This window comes from Lithobates pipiens, unplaced genomic scaffold, assembly GCF_037356315.1.
Source record: "Lithobates pipiens isolate NorthernLeopardFrog02 unplaced genomic scaffold, aLitPip1_a1.2 Scaffold_16, whole genome shotgun sequence".
In the NCBI taxonomy this organism is placed as follows: Eukaryota; Metazoa; Chordata; class Amphibia; order Anura; family Ranidae; genus Lithobates; species Lithobates pipiens.
This window is the reverse complement of record NW_027507748.1, coordinates 67,488,469-67,494,992: the sequence shown is the minus strand read 5'-3', so window position 1 is coordinate 67,494,992 and position 6,524 is coordinate 67,488,469.

Below are 6,524 nucleotides of genomic sequence, written 5' to 3'. Positions count from 1 at the left end.
CAGACTCGGTAGCACCAAAACGCAGGGCTCTCATCAGAAAGAAAAACTCTGGATGGTTTAATGGCTCCCTCTCTCTACTAAAGCAAGAACGCAAAAGAGCGGAAAGAACATGGAGAAGACATCTCACCGAGGAAAACCATTCAAACTACAAAGGTCTCACAGAGAATTATCGCAAAGCAATCTTCAAAGCTAAAAAGGATCATTTCTCATATACAATCTCAACGGCCTTAAACCGCCCGCGGGAACTGTTTAAAATAGTTAATCAATCAATGAACCCGGTGCCTAGAGCCCCCAGCAAATGAATCCCAAGATTACTGTGACAAACTGTCGGATTTTTTCATCGATAAAGTCGAAACTATCAGGAAAACAATTTGTCAGAAGAAAACAGCCAATCTCAGCCATCAAAAACAAAAAGAGGATATCTACACCAACATTCCACAACCGACAAAATTTTCACTGACCCCAACTACCGCGGACACCACAAAAAACATCATCAATAAATTTCGTGACAGTACCTCACCAATTGACATCATCCCCACAAAACTACTGAAAGAATGTTCCGACATCGTGGCTCCCACTATAACGCACCTCATAAACCGATCATTCCAAGAAGGGATCGTTCCTAGCACTTTCAAACAAGGCATCGTCAAACCTCTGCTAAAGAAACCTAACCTCGACCCTCAGGACCTTAACAACCGTAGGCCAATTACGAGCCTTAACACCATTTTGAAGATCATGGAGAAAGCTGTAGTACAACAGTTACAACTCCACCTGGATACACACAAACTCCTAGACCCGCTGCAGTCAGGCTTCCGCCCGGGTCATGGCACAGAAACAGCACTCCTTAATATTTGGGACGACGCCCTCGAAGCAGTGGATGACAGAGAGTCGTGTCTCCTTGTACTGTTAGACCTCAGCGCAGCGTTTGATACAGTAGACCGCAATACTCTACTCGCCCGCCTCACAGAAGTAGCCGGAGTCCAAGATGCAGATTTCCAATGGTTCGTGTCCTTCCTAGGAAATCGTTCACAGACAGTGAAACTAGGAAAATTCCTCTCCGAAACTCGGGCAGTCACCTGCGGAGTCCCTCAAGGCTCTCCGTTGTCACCCGTTCTCTTCAACATTTACATCCGCCCACTCCTCCAAATCATCAGATATTCAGACCTTTGCTTCCACTCATACGCTGACAACACACAACTTTATTTCCGGATCACTGGACAAAAAGATCACCACCAACAACTAGAAAACTGCCTCAATTCAGTAGGGGACTGGATGACCACCAACTCCCTCAAACTCAATGAATCAAAGACAGAGCTTCTTATCCTACGCCCAAATCATAATTCCGTAACCAAAACCTCCTGGACTCCTCCCACCGTCTTTGGGCAGACCATCTCCCCTAAGACCAAGGCCAAGAGTCTCTGGGTTATTTTAGACTCACAAATGTCAATGGATGCACAAATAGAAGCAGTAGTCAGTGGATCTCACCATCTGCTACGCCTACTATGCAGACTCATCCCTTTTATCCCAAAGAATGATAAAGCAGTGGTAGTTGGAACAGTCATTAATTCACGACTGGACTACGCAAACTCGCTTTACATAGGATTACCACAATATCAACTTGCGTGATTACAACTGATCCAAATCACGGCGGCAAGGCTGATAACAGGAAAAAACCCTGGGAATCAATCTCTCCTTCCCTGAGGAGCTTACATTGGCTAACCATAAAAAATTGGATCACATTCAAGACCTCTGCCTCACCCACAAATGCGTGCATAGAGAAGCTCCGCAATAACTAATTGAGAAAATAAATCATTACACACCAAACTGCAGTCTTCGACCAGCCAACAAAAACCTCCTCCTCGTGCCCAAATCCCGATACAAATCTAAGGGGGATCGAAGGGGGATCGAAGATTCGCTGTCCAAGGACCTCGGCTATGGAATGCTCTACCAATCAACATACGCCTGAAAGAAAACCACCTTGCCTTTAGGAAAAAACTCAAGACCTTCCTCTTCTAGCTGATGATCAAAGCTTGTCACAGCGCCTTGAGGCGATTCAGTTCGCGTTGTGCGCTATACAAATATTTCATTCATTCTATGTAAACAAGGCATTTTCCCGTTCTGCCTTGTTACATAACAGAGATCACCACTCCCTGTCATCGGGAGCAGTGATCGCTCTCATGTGAGTTATAGCCCATCCCCCCACAGTTAGAATCACTCCCTAGGACTCACGTAACCCCTTCATTGCGCCCTAGTGTTTAACTCCTTCCCTGCCAGTGTCATTTACACAGTAATCAGTGCTTTTTTTTTGCACTGATCACTGTATAAATGACAATGGTCCCAAAATAGTGTCAAAAGTGTCCGATGTGTCCGCCAAAATGTTGCAGTCACGATAAAAATTGCAGATCGCTGCCATTACTAATATTAAAAAAATAATAAAAATGCCATAAAACGATCCCCTATTTTGTAGACGCTATAGTGTTTATGCAAACCAATCAATATACGCTTATTGTGATTTTTTTTTTTTTTACCAAAAATATGTAGACGAATATATATATTGGCCTAAACTGAAGAAAAAATTTTTTTTTATATATTTTTGGGGGATATTTATTATAGCAAAAAGTAAAAAAATTTTTTTCAAAATTGTCGCTCTTTTTTTTTTGTTTATAGCACAAAAAAATAAAAACCGCAGAGGTGATAAAATACCACCAAAAGAAAGCTCTATTTGCGGGGAACAAAATTCAGTGCCGAATTGCAAAAAGTGCTCTGGCCTGGAAGGGGTTAAAATCTTCCGGGGCTGAAGAGGTTAATTACTAATTTTTTTTTTCAATTATTTATTTTATAAATTTTTCATTTTTACACTTTTTTTTATCACTTTCATTGCTGTCACAAGGAATGTTAACATGTAAACATCCTTGTGACAGCAATAGGCATGTGACGTACTCTTTATGGAGAGATCTGGGGGTCTATAAGACCCCAAATCCCTCTTCTGTCCTTAAAAAGTCTCACACATGTGGTATCCCCGTACTCAGGAGAAGAAACGGAATGTATTTTGGGGTGTAATTTCACATATGCCCAGGGCATGTTTGAGCAATATATAATTTAGTGACAACTTTGTGCATAAAAAAAATAAAAAAATGTCCCTCAACTTGTGTCAAAATATAAAATATTTCATGGACTCGACATGCCTCTCAGAAAATAGCTTAGGGTGTCTACTTTCCAAAATGGGGTAATTTGGGGGGTTGAACTGTCCTGGCATTTTATGCACAGCATTTAGAAGCCTATGTCACACATCACCCACTCTTCTAACCACTTGAAGAAAAATCTTTCTGACACTTTTTGTTTACATGAAAAACTATTTTTTGCAAGAACATTACTTTGAACCCCCAAAAATTATATATTTTTTTTAAAGCAAAGGCCCTACAGATTAAAATGGTGGGTGTTTCATTTTTTTTCACAGTATTTACGCAAGGATTTTTCAAACACATTTTTTTAGGAAAAAAACACACTTTTTTCATTTTAATGCACTAAAACATACTATATTACCCAAAAGTTTGATGAAATAAAAAAGATGATCTTAGGCCGAGTACATGGATACCAAACACGACATGCTTTAAAATTGCGCACAAACGTGCAGTGGCGACAAACTACATACATTTTTAAAAGCATTTACAGGTTACCACTTTAGATTTACAGAAGAGGTCTACTGCTAAAATGACTGCCCTAGATTTTACCTTCACGGTGATACCTCACATGCATGGCGCAATTGCTGTTTACAGATGACGTCATACCGACGCTTGCGTTCGCCTTTGCACAAGAGCAGGGGGGACAGGAGTGCTTTTTTTTTGCTTTTTTATTTATTTTTAAACTATTCCTTTAATTTTTTAATTTTATCATTTTTATTGTTATCTCAGGGAATGTAAATATCCCCTATGATAGCAATAGGTAGTGACAGGTAATCTTTTTTGGAAAAATTGGGGTCTATTAGACCCTAGATCTCCCCTCTCCCTGAAAGCATCTGACCACATCAAGATCGGTGTGATAAAATGCTTTCCCAATTTACCAATGACGCTGTTTACATCCGGCAAAATCTCAGTCAAGAAATGCTCATAGCTTCCGGTTTCTTAGGCCATAGAGATGATTGGAGCCGTTGTGTTCTCTGATCGGCTCTGTGGTCAGCTGGCGGAATTACTGGCTGCATTCTCAGGTTCCCTGTTGGGACAGGAGAGCCAGAGAAAATCATGGAAGATGGTGGGGGGGGGGGGGGGATTCTCTCCCACTGCTAGTAAAAGCAGTCTAGAGGCTAATTAGCCGCTAGGATTGTTTTTACATGAAAGTCGACCGCTGGCTGAAAATAATGATACCAAGATAATACCTATACCAGCAGGTATCTTTCTGGTATAACCACTCAAAGTCCAGCAACATACCAGTACGTTGCTGGTCCTTGTTGGGCATATATTGTAATATTTTTTTTCTTCATGCAGCCTGTGGGCTGAACGAAAAAAAGAGATTGATCGGTGGGTATGCCTACCATTAGAATACCTCCCTTCATCCACCCACTTCTAATGATGGGCATACATGCACCATTTTTTTTTTACTACATACAATTTTAAAAGCATTTACAGGTTACCACTTTATATTTACAGAAGAGGTCTGCTGCTAAAATTGCTGCCCTCGATCTGACCTTCGCGGTGATACATCACATGCATGGCGCAATTGCTGTTTACAGATGATGTCAGACCGACACTTGCGTTCGCCTTTGCACGAGAGCAGGGGGGGACAGGGGTGCTTCTTTTTTTTTTTTTTGCTTTTTTTTTTAACTATTCTTTTAATTTTTTAATTTTATAATTTTTATTGTTATCTCAGGGAATGTAAATATCCCCTATGATAGCAATAGGTAGTGACATGTACTGTTTTTTGAAAAAATTGGGGTGATCGGTGTGATAAAATGCTTTCCCAATTTACCAATGGCGCTGTTTACATCCGGCAAAATCTAAGTCAAGAAATGTTAGTAGCTTCTGGTTTCTTAGGCCATAGAGATGATTGGAGCCGTTGTGTTCTCTGATCAGCTCTATAGTCAGCTGGCAAAACCACCAGCTGCATTCTCAGGTTCCCTGTTGGGACAGGAGAGCTAGAGAAAATCATGGAAGGTGGTGGGGCATTCTCTCCTACTCCTAGTAAAAGCAGTCTAGAGGCTAATTAGCCGCTAGGATTGCTTTTACATGAAAGTCGACCGCTGGCTGAAAAAAATGATACCGATATGATACCTATACCAGCAGGTATCTTTCTGGTATAACCACTCAAAGTCCAGCAACATACCAGTATGTTGCTGGTCCTTGTTGGGCATATATTGTAATCTTTTTTTTTCTTCATGCAGCCTGTGGGCTGAACGAAAAAAAGAGATTGATTGGTGGGTATGCCTACTATTAGAATACCTCCCTTCATCCACCCACTTCTAATGATGGGCATACATGCACCATTTTTTTTTAACTGTGGTTGTGAAATCACCTCCTACAGCGCTGGAGTCATGGCTTTAAGTATTGTGGGAGCAAACGCTGTTGCTGTCAAGATCAATAAATCAGTGCTGCAGCTCAATGGCCTAAAAAATATAGGCTGAACCGCCCCAAAAGTTAGGAGCAAATCGCTCCTCCACCCCTGCTGCCCCCATGTTTTGGCATATATGCTCTTATATGCTACGAGCATTTCTTTACTTAGATTTTGCCGGATGTAAACAGTGCCATTGGTAAATTGGGTAGGCATCTTTTATTTATTTTTTTCAAAATTGTCACTCTTTTTTTTTTGTTTATAGCACAAAAAAAATAAAAACCACAGAGGTGATCAAATACCACCAAAAGAAAGCTCTATTTGTGGGGAAAAAACAACGTCAATTTTTTTGGGTGCAACGTTGCACGACCGCGCAATTGTCAGTTAAAGGGACACAGTGCCGAATTGCAAAAAGTGCTCTGGTCAGGAAGGGGGTAAAATATTCTGGTGCTGAAGCGGTTAATTATTATTATTTTTTTCAATTATTAATTTATTTTATACATTTTTTATTTTTATTTTATTTTTCCCGCAACTTGTGTTAAAATATAAAATATTTAATGGACTCGACATGCCTCTCAGTAAATAGCTTGGGGTGTCTACTTTCCAAAATGGGGTCATGGGGGGGAGGTTTGAACTGTCCTGGCATTTTATGCACAGCATTTAGAAGCCTATGTCACACATCACCCACTCTTCTAACCACTTGAAGAAAAAGCTTTCTGACGCTTTTTGTTTACATGAAAAAAAATAATTTTTTGCAAGAAAATTATTTTGAACCCCCAAACATTATATATTTTTTTAAAGCAAAGACCCTACAGATTAAAATGGTGGGTGTTTCATTTTTTTCATACAGTATTTGCGCAACCATTTTTCAAACACTTTTTTGGGGAAAAAACATACTTTTTTCATTTTAATGCACTAAAACACACTAAATTGCCCAAAAGTTTGATGAAATAAAAAAACATGATCTTATGCTGAGTACATGA